The sequence below is a fragment of the Vespa velutina genome, chromosome 4 (assembly GCF_912470025.1).
Source record: "Vespa velutina chromosome 4, iVesVel2.1, whole genome shotgun sequence".
NCBI lineage: Eukaryota > Metazoa > Arthropoda > Insecta > Hymenoptera > Vespidae > Vespa > Vespa velutina.
Genome location: NC_062191.1, coordinates 5,795,690 through 5,808,189, shown reverse-complemented (window position 1 = coordinate 5,808,189; position 12,500 = coordinate 5,795,690). Strand labels below are relative to the sequence as shown.

The 12,500-nt window shown below is 31.7% G+C and overlaps 1 protein-coding gene across 1 annotated transcript in view; it reads left to right on the top strand.

Annotated features, from left to right (window-relative positions):
- The window catches only part of LOC124948600 (mannosyl-oligosaccharide 1,2-alpha-mannosidase IA), a 318,288-nt gene that overhangs the window by 34,440 nt on the left and 271,348 nt on the right, over positions 1-12,500 (top strand). The gene's annotated exons all lie outside the window — the stretch shown is intronic.

The window sequence follows — 12,500 nt, the reverse complement described above, 5'->3', positions numbered from 1 at the left end:
GAAACGGGAGGCCACAAATTTAATCTAGGCACGTTATGCGAACCGGGAGTTGCTGCCGTCTCCGCGTAATAAAAGAATCAGAGACAACGTTCCCTGGAATCAAAGTGAAAACGTCGCATATCCGAGGACGACGAGATTAATATCTCTCAAGCGTTTCCCCCTCTTTTTTTCCGCTCGACACGTCCACCAGAGATTCCCTCTGTCTTTGCCAGGTGAACGTTTAGATATAAGACCAGGTGGAGATTTTGTTGAATTAAAAGATTTTTCTTTTCTTTTCTTTTCTTTTCTTCTTTTTTTTTTTTTTTTTTTTTACCGATCAATGAAAAATAACGAAGGAACGAACGATTTGACGATGAGATAATAGTGTAAAAATTTAATTAATTAATTAGTAATTAATTAATTACCTACTTTACGTAGGATTGTCTTCCATGAATTTTTAATTGAAGTTGTTTTCTTTTTTTTTTTTTTTTTGTTTTTTTTGTTTTTTATTCGACATTGTCAATGTTAATATGTAGAGATACGTTCTTAAATGTATGTTGTATAAGAAATGGAAAGCTCTCTCTCTCTCTCTCTCTCTCTCTCTCTCTCTCTCTTTCCCTTCTCAATAATATTTTTGCTTCTACGAGAAGTAAAAAGTTTGGTAAAAGTATTTGAAAGTTCGAAGATACGCGAAGATGGAGGGCATTGATTTCCCGAAGGTGCAAACATTGCCGGTGACGTTTTATATCGAAAGTGAACGATGTCATGGTAGAGATAAAATACCTTTATTATTATCTTTTTCTCTTTTCTTTTTTCTTTTCCTTTTTTCTCTTTTTATTTTTTATTTTTTCTTTTTTTTTTTGTTGTTGTTTGACGTTTAGATATATTGGGGGAAGAAAAAGATGAGTAGGATTTTATAGATATGATTGATTTATTATATGCAGGATGAGAAGGTCGGTAATATTGTCATCTCGAGTACTTGTCTTCTTTTTTGTTTTCTCTTTTTTTTTCTTTTTTTTTTTTTTTTTTTTTTTGGATCAATAAGGAAATAAAAAGATATGGCTTGTTACAGTTGCGTGAACCATGAGACATTTTTTTTTTTTTTTTTGTTCAAAATACTTTTGCCAAGTAATCATTTCTCGACATTTTATTCCAATAGTTTTCTTTTATTTAAAAAAAAATTTTTTTTTTGTAGCAAAAAGAATCGTGAGGTTCCATATAAAAAATAAATAAATAAATTTTAATAAAGATATTTGAGATGGTAATTGACTTCATTCTATACAATTAATACGTACCTATATTATTAAATATTTTATACTCAATTAATATTACTTTAAATAATATAGAAAAGATAATCTCGTAATTGCATAATTTTCTTTTTCTCACTATGACTCTCAGAATATATAATATTTAAGTAGAGAATAAAATCACGAGGTCATTCTTTCTTCTTTTTTTTATTCTTTTTTATCTTTTTTTTTCCCTAGTCTCTCTTACTCTCTCTCTTTCTCTCTCTCTCTCTCTCTCTCTCTCTCTCTCTCGGATAGTTCGCGTTGAAATTTCTCTGCGTAGAAATGAAAAAATCGAGGGAAGGAGAGAAGAGGAAAAAAGGAAGAAAAAAAAAAGAAATCGGTAAAAACTCATTAAATCCCAGAAGCCGTAAAGAAAAAAAAAAAAAAAAGAAAAAAGAAAAAAAGCGAAAAAAAACGAAAAGTTCGGAAACTAAAATCTTCGGGGTGTCATATATTTTTTTTAACAAGAATCATCCCCTACCTTCTCCCTCTGAGCCACCCTTATACCTCTACCTACTCTTCGCCATTCTACGTGCTGCCTCTCCCTTGCCCCACCCTTTCTTGATTCCATCACCATTGCCATCGCTATCATATGCATATATATATATATACACACACACACACACACATATATACATATACGCACACTATATCTTTCTACTCATACATATAAATTCCATGCAAATTACGCAGCGGCCGGAACAAAAGCGATGAATAAAGATATCGTCCCTTTCTGCTGGCGGCGAGCATGTACAGGGGTGGAGGCTTCACTTCCGTGAAAGTTCGCGGCTTTACCATTGGACAGGAGCTGCTTTTGCTAAATTGTCGTTGTCTAGTCGATACGAGTGTCCTTCGGTACAGTTTCCCTTTATCACAGTTACAAAGTCTAGAGATATCAAAATTGATGAAAGACATTAAAGGGAAAACCCGAAGATTGGAATATCAGAAAGTAACTTTTTATAACTTTGACTTCTCTTACATATATATACATACATACGTACGTATATATACGTACATATATACGTACATACAATGACTCACAGATTTGTTCACGTGTGACTAATATATTTACTTATTTGAAATAAATAACAACATTTTGTCTTTTAATGTTAAAAAAAATTTCCATATTTAATATGTTTGAGATCTACAAAACAAATGGTGTTTTGATTTTGTAAAAATGATAACGTGCCAAGAAGAATAAATGCTATTCTAATAGTAAAATTTGATTAATACGAAGTATTAATGAAAATCATAATTAAATTGCATTTAATTATGATTAATCGGTTCATATGTCTTTTTATCTGATTTTTTATTTTTCCTATTAACAAAGAAATTTTGTTTTACAATACCGAATTACCTATCGATTTATAGATCTCAAATGTATTTTAAATGTGCAATTTTTTTTTTTTTTTTTTTTTTTTTTTTTTTTTTAACATTAAGATACAAATTGTAACTATTTGTATCAAATAAGTAAATATATTAGCCTTAAGTGAACGACGAATCTGTGAATCACTGTATATATATATATATATATATATATATATATATATATATATATATATATATAATATCTATAATATATATAATATCGCATTGGATCAATATAACTTTTTCTCCGTTATCGACATTTTGAATTTTAATCTAATATTGCCTGATGAATTTTTTAGAATGTCATTAGGAACGCGTTAAAGCCAAACATTTAGGTATTAATATTTAGAACGTGAGAAAAGTAAAGATAACCATACCGATATTGGAATGATCGGTTGGTTCGATTGCTCGATCGTATGGTTAGTATGCAAAATATGAGATAGATGTTAGAAGTTATAAGAGAGAACTCGGTTAACCACGAGTATTCCTGGCATGGTCACGTGCTTTTCGAGAATTCTCTGCTTCCTCCACGTTGAATTCCACGTCTCTCGATCGTTGAAGATCCTCATGGCGAGATAGCCGAATGTTTCGCGGTACGGAACGTGTTCATCGGCAACCACAACCGGAAGATCGAGATAAGATGGTAGAGAAACAGAAGAGAGAGAGAGAGAGAGAGAGAGACAGAGAGATAGATATAGATATAAAGATAGAAAGAGAGATAGAGATAGAGAGAGAAAGAGAGAGAGAGAGAGAGAGAGGAGATAGAAAAGGCTGTCCTCTTTGCATAATTTGTAGTCTGAGAAAATGGCGAAACTAATGAACCGTTAAACGAGACTGCCTTTTAAGTTATGCCGCAAGCTCGACTCGAGTCAACTCGATAGAAGAGAGAAATGGAAATAAATTCACGGAAGGGATCTCTATTCCAAGTTGAACGACTACCACTGCTGGTTCTCAGAAATTGAAATTCAATTTCGAATCGAGCATAAGTTTGTCCATGCTTTTAATGGACTATCCAGGAGATCAACTAACTATCTCCTTTTTCTATCTCTCTCTCTCTCTCTCTCTCTCTCTCTTTCTCTCTCTCTCTCTCTCTCTCTCTGTCTCTCTCTTGATTTTCCTTCTTTTCCCATTTGGGAATACGAAATTCTGTTTTCTTGACTGATGAGTTCTCGTGCTGTACGCTTGGGGCTTCGTTTTCAAGATCGATTGGTCATACGAATGAGCCAGCCAGGTGTCTACGTGCTCTTCATAAATATCTGACGATGGGATAGAAAGATATTCGATGAATTGTACGATGAAAATTTCTATGTTGATTTGTCACGCTTATCAGAGAAAAAGGTCTGTTGGATTATCGCAAAGAGAAAGAGAGAAAGAGAGAACGAGAAAAAGAGGAAAGAAAAAAAAAGAAAAAAAAAAAAAAAAAAAAAGAAAAAAAAAAGGAGCGTTTGTCCGACTCGTAAAAATGATGATTGGGAAGTTTTGTTTTCAACGATGATGACAAGGAGGACAACTGGCGGTCAACTTGATGTATCGCCCTTCGTGATTTAGGATGAGCCTATACCGTTCGCGCGTGCACGCTCCGACATTTATTATTGTCTTTCGAGTGTCCGACATGTTTATTATGATTGCCAAGCATACATACTATGAAGTTTCACTATAGTCAAAGGCATATTGAGAATACGTACGTGCTCTTGGTGGTGAACGATGAACGACGTAGAAGTGCTCGACGACTGAATCGAATCCCATGAGCTTTCAATTTAACTATTGCCGATGGTAACGTCAATTTCTCGTTATAATGATCTCGTACAATTATTGTTGCGGAATATAAGAGCTTGTCGTATATCAACTACGGCCGATGTTCATCGTTGCTAACTTAATTTAGATATTAAAAAATAAACGATCGGATGATAATTCGCCGAGATACGAGATACAAGATACTGCTTAAAATATATATATATATATAAAATCCTAAATCGTCTAATGATTGTCTAATATCATTTCATCGATTATATTTTTAATAGTTATGAATATATTCTCCCTTACCGATTTATTCATATCTCTGTAGAGGAGATCTTTATTTGCTATAAAAAGAAGAAAAAAAGAAAAAGTAAAATAATATAAAAAAAAAATAGAATAAAAAATCAAAACAAATAGAAAGAGAAAGAAAAAGAAGATTGTGGGAGAGGAGGGAGCGAGTTTTCAGTCTTGAAAATTCTGCTCACGGTTTGTTTGCAAGGGCCAAAGCCCAATCCCAGCGCCCTTTATGCCATTTCGCAGCTGCAGGCAACGCCAAGTTACGTTGATATGCAGAATGCGGATGCCAATAAACTTCCGTGGGTAGCGCACTAGCAACACCACAGCAACGTCCTAGAAAATCGCGTTTCTACGATACGCCAAAGTGTGGGAAAGCTTGAAAACGCAAAAGCTGGATTATTAACCTCATTCGAAGCTCATAATTTCCAAATTTTCTCTTTGGCCGAATTTTATCAGGAAAGTACTGTTACTTTTTTCTTTTTTTTTTCTTTTTCCTTTTTTTTTTTTGCCTTCTCCCCATAAAAAGTATTTTTTTTAAGTTAGAAAAAAAGAGAGAAACTATCATTATTATTATTATTATTATTATTATTATTATGATTATTATTATTATTATATAGCTACTATTATTTTTTATTTTTCTCGCCTTGATTTAGTGGAAGTCAGTGAATAAGTATCTCTTAAAAAAAGAGATCAAATATAATAGTTATAGTCTGTAGTTTCTTTCCAAGTATACATACGTGCAGTTCTCGTCAATGCAAATTTTTATCTTTTTATTTCCTTGAATGTTGGATTTACTTGGATCATTTTAAGACAATTCATGTTGCGATCCTTTTTTCACTTTAACCTCTACATAGTCACAACTACAAATAGTGAAACTGATAAAACTCGTAATAATTTTTTCTTTTGACATTCTATTTATTGTTATTTATTATTATTTATTATTATTTTCATTATTATTATTATTATTATTATTATTATTATTATTATTATTATTATTATTATTATTATTATTATTATTATTATTATTATTATTATTATTATTATTATTATTATTATTATTATTATTATTATTATTATTATTATTATTATTATTATTATTATGCTGTTTTTACGATTCTAAGTTATCATAATAATTATATTTAATGGTAAAGGTAAATAAAAAGAAAGTATTGGAATAAAATAGGATAAAAGGTTGAAGGACTGCTAAGAGAGAAATTCATCGACACTCATCGACATTCTCGTTTGGATCCGATCATTGGATTCTTTCGAGAGTCCTGATCGCATTACCAGTTTACCGTTGCCCTCTTTAAAGAGGTATCCGGTAGAGGAGGGAAGTACTTAAAACATCGATAGTTACGTTCATTCATGGTAGTACGGCTTATGAACTCTCGATTGATCATGGACGAATGGTCAAAGGTAATTACATTGAAGTAGCATCGTCCTGCTCGAGGTGCATTCATTCAAAATCATCGATTCGTTACGGCTTTCAGATTCTATGATTACCTTGGTCGATTGGCTATGGATCGAAATGATTTAAAGTCTTGTTTATATTGAACAAATTTTATTTAGCTCATTTTCTTTTGTTTTTTAATTTCTTCTTTTCTCTTTTTTTAATCTTAAATAAATAAATAAATAAACAAATATATATATATAATAAAAATAACTATAATAAAAATATATATAATGTATATAATAAAAATATAAACACACACATACACACACACACACATACACAAATATTAATTGAATTAAAAGTAGTCAAGTCTTATTCCATGGTGGATATGAAATCTAATTTTGTTGGAGGTAATTAATATTCACCATCTTTCCCTCTCTCTTTTTCTCTCTCTCCCTCTCTTTTTTTTTTTTTTGCGAAGAGACTTTGGAACAATGTCCAGGGTGATAATAAATCGAATTATATGAGAATGTCCGAGACGAATTTTTTTCGTTTCGGGACGGACGAAGCGCGCACAAAGTGATTCACTTTGTTCGAGGAGCGAGTAAAATTGACGATACGCCTTCGATCGTCGAGTAACGTGCGATCGTTTCGACGGTAGGACGATAACGATCAGGACAAACCTGATTAATTCTCCGATAAATCATCGCTGGTGCCGCGGCGAGAGCTTCATCGTGGTACGGGGGGATGGAAGGGGGTGTGGCGTTTCGCCCGTTTCTTATTTTTACAATGTTCCTGCACGTTAATGAAAAGCTAATCTCTCTGTTCGGCCATTAATCATCGGTGTCATGGCGTCGTATAATGATCCGGTCGAGTCAGAACGCGTCCGTGCAACTTTGTTCCTATGTTAGTAGTCGACATTTATCAATTTTCTCTCTCTCTCTCTCTCTCTCTCTCCCTGACTACTTCTCCCTTCCGCTCGCCCCCCCCTCTCTCTCTCTCTCTTTTCCACTTTGATTATCGCAATAAAAATTATATATATAAAAAAAACTTGCATTAATTGAATGGGGCTAATTGTGATTGACAATAGAGAGATATATCTGATATCATTATTAAATTATAATCTTCGAAGCAAACGTAAAAAAAAAAAAAAAAAAAAAAGGAAAAAAGAAAAAAAAGATAACAGAAAAAACGAGAGAAAAGAAAATAGGGAATACAAATTCGCTAACAAGTTAAAGGATTATTAATTGTGAAATTGTGATAACACGATTATAAAATGTAGGCTAACAAATTCATTAATTGTTCGGATCTGTAAGGGGAAAAAAGGGAAAAAAGGGAAAAAGGAAAATAGAGAGAGAGATAGAGAACGTTACCATGCAAAATTTTTTACTTTATTTCCAATATTTCAAAAGGCACTGTTCATATTAAAAACATTTTAGTTCTCGTATCTCTGTATTAAGCCACGTAAACTAGGTTCATCGTATTCTCTGTATCGTTCATTCGATATATATATACATATACATATACATATAAATATATATGCACAGACATTTTAACTCGGTATACATGTAACGCACCTCCATTTGACGTTATCACGAGGCCAGTGCACAGTGCAGAAGCGTCAATAGTGGTTATGCCAGTATAGTTTTGCTATGCGGAAGAACGCGATAGCTACCGAGTAAGGCACCTTTTTCGTAACAAAGTAACAGGAAGCTTTCAGAGTCATCATGCATATTGATTCTGGAAAAGAAAAAATAAATACTTTCAAACCTTGCATTAACTTTCATTCCCATGATCCGCTATCCCCTGTTAATATTCATTTTTATTTCTTTCTTTTTTTTCTTTTTCTCCCTCTCTTCTTTTGTCTATGTGTATGCGTATATGCATGTATGTTTGTGCGTGCGCGTGTGTATGTGTTTTTATTTATTTATCAAAATTTAACCCAGATTTCTTTTTAATCGAAATTAAAGTTAAAAATACGTTCAATAAATCGATATTCATTTCGATTGAAACTCTGATCGTAAATGTTTTTTTTTTTTTTTTTTTTTATGAAACAACATAAAATATTTATATATTATTTAATAATAATGAAAGATATGAGAATATTTTGGTATTAAATAATTAATTATATTCGAGAATGGATCCTCGTAAGAATTTAAAAAGGGACAAAAGGTAGAAACATTTGTAACAAGTTAGTTCTTGCCTTTTTAAAATCCACTTTGTTGCGTGTTCCATTTTCTTGTACGAGCTTCGGCTCGTTTTACTCGCGCCACGATTGCATCCTTTAGTAAAATAGTGAAATGAAAACACGAGAGAGGATCGTAGAGAAACGTTAGAGCGAAGGGAAGTACTCAAATGGTGTAGCTATAGAGTTCGAATAAGAGCGTGAAAGCTTTCTCTCTACCTTTCTCTTTTTCCTTCTCTCTCTCTCTCTCCCCCTTTCTCTCTCTCTCTCTCTCTCTTTTTCATATGTTGAACTAACTCGAGTATACGCCAAATCTATATGATTATGTTTATTTGTAAGTGTAGAGTGTATCCGCAAATCGAGATATTGTACATAAAGGTTTCTTTGCGACCTTAACAACTTTTATAATATTTCTTTAAACTCAATTTTAGATTTCAATTTCTTTATCGTTTTTTTTTTTTTCTTTTCTTCTCTTTTCGTTTAACCTCAATTACGAACTGAACTTTACTTTTTTAATAAACAATAACTAAGAAATAATTTCGAATGTTTCTTTAAAGATTTACGTATATCGTTTTACACGTATCATACGTGTAAATAAAATTTCTTTTTTCAACACACACACACACACACATATATATATATGTGTGTGTATGTATAAATAAAAATTAAATATATACGATTTATGTTGAATGGAAAGAAATATATGAATCTAGGGAAATTTTATTAATTAAAGGACAACATTCATGAATGAAATACCAAAGAGAAATAGAGAAAGAGAGAAAGAGAGAGAGAGAGAGAGAGAGAGAGAGAGAGAGATTAGAGTGGGAGGAGAGAAGATGGGCTAAATGGAGTCGTTACACGGTCTGTCTTAACGTGGCCGCGATAAATCAGTAGCCATAGCTGCAAGCACCGTAAACGAGAACCGATTGGTCATCCTAGCATGATAGACGATGGAGAATAGTCAGTTATCCTCCGGGGACATACATCGTTCGGAGTAATTGAAACGTGTCTCCGCGGTATTATTTATTGCCTCGCGTAAATCGAATTTACCTATATACATACATTCTGTCTATGTATATTTGTATATAGACGTACGTATACATATCTATTTAAATGGCGATACAAAAGTATTATCACGAAAAAAATGAGTATCACGTTCTGAAGCATAAATCGAATTTACTTATGTATTCAATGTTTGTACGAATGTGTTTATATATATATATATATGTGCGTGTGTGTGTGTGTGTGTGTATATATGTGTATGCGTACACACGCATACGTATCTCAATCTTGATAACAAAAATGGTATCGATAAGGTGAATTATTATGTTTTCTATATATGAAGAAAAAAAAAAAAATTGTTAGAAACGTTGCTTCGACATTTTTTCTCTTTTTCTTTTTTTTTTTTTTTTTTTTTTTTTTTCAGATAAAAATCTTTCACTCCTTTTGTCGCTTTTATCCTATCTTTCCTTCTTCTTTTTTTTTTTTTTTTCTTCTATTTTTATGACTTCGTGAATAGTTATGCATCATCGACGACTCGATTTCACGCAATTCGATTGCCTTTTCACTTCCCTTTCGTCGAGTTTTACCCTTAACGTGTCTCTATATCATCGTGTAAGGGTATCTTCACACCAATCAGATTGATTTATTTTTATATTACTAAGTTATTTTTTTTATTTTCTTTTATTTTTTTTTTATTGTTTCATTTTATTTATTTATTTATTTATTTCTTAAGTAATGTTATGACAAGTAAATGTCGTGCAGTTTTATATTTATTTTCATTTGAAAAATTTCCTTTTCGCTAGTTCTCACGTGAGAAGGAAGAAAACTTACAAAGTTAGAATCGGTAACGAAGAAAGGAAGAAAAGAAAGAAAGAAAGGAAAGAAAAAGGATAAATGTAGAAAAAGCGTCCAAGTGGAAGTATAAATATCGGATTTATCGGTGCACGTACGATAAAAACTCAGCATTTGCATTAGGCAAAAGGTTCTCGAAGGCTTTGGTACAAAGCGAAAAATACGGCTGCAGTTTCTCGTGCTCGACGGAAGCAAGAACACGAATTTCCGGATGGGATGGGAAATTCGTGTGCGGTCGAAGGACCACGAATGGCTAGTGGCTGGGTCGGTAGACTCACGAATTCAACGGACAAATATACGGTCGTGCGAGCGCGAAATTCACGCGACCTTCTTTTACTCTACGATTTCAACATTCGAGAAATTTTATCAATCTTCTTCTTCATCTTTTTCTTTCTTTTTCTTTTTTTTTTTTTTCTTTTCTTTTCTTTTCTTTCGAAAATCGTATGAAAAGTATCTTCTGTTGTTTTTTTCTTTTTTGCTTTTGTTTTTTTTTTTTCTTTCTTTTTTTGTTCGCGTAAGATCCAAAATTAATTGAAAGAAGAAAAGAGAAGGAAAGAAAGAAAACAAACAAAAATGTTTGATCTTATTAGAAATAACAATTTTGTTTTTTGAAGTTTCTTTTGATAAAGCAAACCGTTTCAATTTCGTTTTATTCATACGGCCCAATAAATCATGTTGTACTCTAGCTTTGATAGATACTTAACGATCGTTATACTCGAACTCTTTCCATTCGAGTCGCGAGTTGAATCGAAGGAAAACGAGAGGAACGTTGGAAAGAAGGAAAAAAAGGAAAAAGAGAAAGAGGAAAAAGAGAGAAAAAAGGAAAGAAAGAAAAAAGGAAATAAAAAGACTGTGGAACCGAGAACGGGTGCTCGTTGTGATAAAGTTTCGCGATTTTTCCCACCGCAGGAATATAAACAGGTTCTCTGGAACGAATTTTCTCGCTGGTCTACGGCACCCATAGAAAATCTACGACAATTCAGGCGTGGCTCGACGTATCCAAAAGAGAGAAAGAGAGTGAGTAAGAGTGGGAGAGTGAGAGAGAGAAAGAAAGAGAGAGAGAGATATGGTGATTGTAAGGATGGTGAGACATGAACAAAATGAGATAAAGCGAGAGAGTAAGAGAGAGAGAGAGAGAGAGAGAGAGAGAGAGAGAGAGGGAGAAAGAGAGAAGGAAGAGAAACGTACGAAAAAAGAAAAATGCAGAATGAAGGGAAAGAAAATACCATGACGGGGAAGAAAAGGATCAGTGTTTGCGCTCCTCGTTGGGTTTCAATTCCATGTGAAAACGTTTTCGAGAACTAAACAAAAAATATATATATATATATATATATATATATATATACATATATGTATATATATATATATATATGTATATATATATATACACACAAGATGGGTCTTGTGAAGTGTCACCACAAAGGCTTTTATTATCTCTGATATTAAAATTATTTCTTCTTTTCCTTTTTTTTCTTTCTTTTTTAAATTAAATAATGGGACACGACAAAATTACATATTTAATAAATAAAAATCAATCTTTCTAAAACTTCTTAATTATCTAATAACTTCTAAATATGACGTCGTCTTTTTATATATATATATATATATATAAAGTTATATTTTTCCGTATCTGTTCACAGTGATCATTGAATAATTAATAATAATAAAAACAAAAAAAAAAAAAGAAGAATTGATTTCAATAAAAAAAATTATTTCGTAACAATTCACGTGACTTACGTTACATTGTATAACACGTGCTATGTAAAAATAAAATGTTAGAAAGAATTAAATTGAAATTTGAATGAAACGAAAGAAGGATAGAGAATTTAAAGAAATATCCCTTTCTCTGTTTAACCTTTATCGATTCTCCACGATCATCAATGATTTTTCTCTTCTTGTTTTTTTTTCCCTTTCTCTTTGATTTCGTAGTTTCTAACTTTCGTTCGAATATTTGAAATGTTACGAATCGTTACGAATGTTTACATCATCAATTTGATGTTCTAACAAATCGTAAGATTTATCTGTTTCCAATGATATTAATCAATATAAACATATTGTTATGTTTAACAAACAATAGAAAATTATTTTACTGTACAATCCATCATGAAACATTTTATAATGTAATAATTTACGAAAACAAAAAAAAAAAAAAGAAAACAAAAGGAACAAGCAATTATTCCATTATAAAATTCACCGAGAACATTTTCTAATACAATATATTCTAATGTAATAATTTTCGAAGACATGAGAACAAAAAATTGTTACATTGTAAAATCGTAGAACATTTTCTTTAATTTAAAAAAAGAAAAAAAAAAGAAAAAAAAAATAAGGATAGTTTTATCACAATAAAAAATCATTTTATCATAAATTTTATTATAAAATTCTAGTTAATATAATA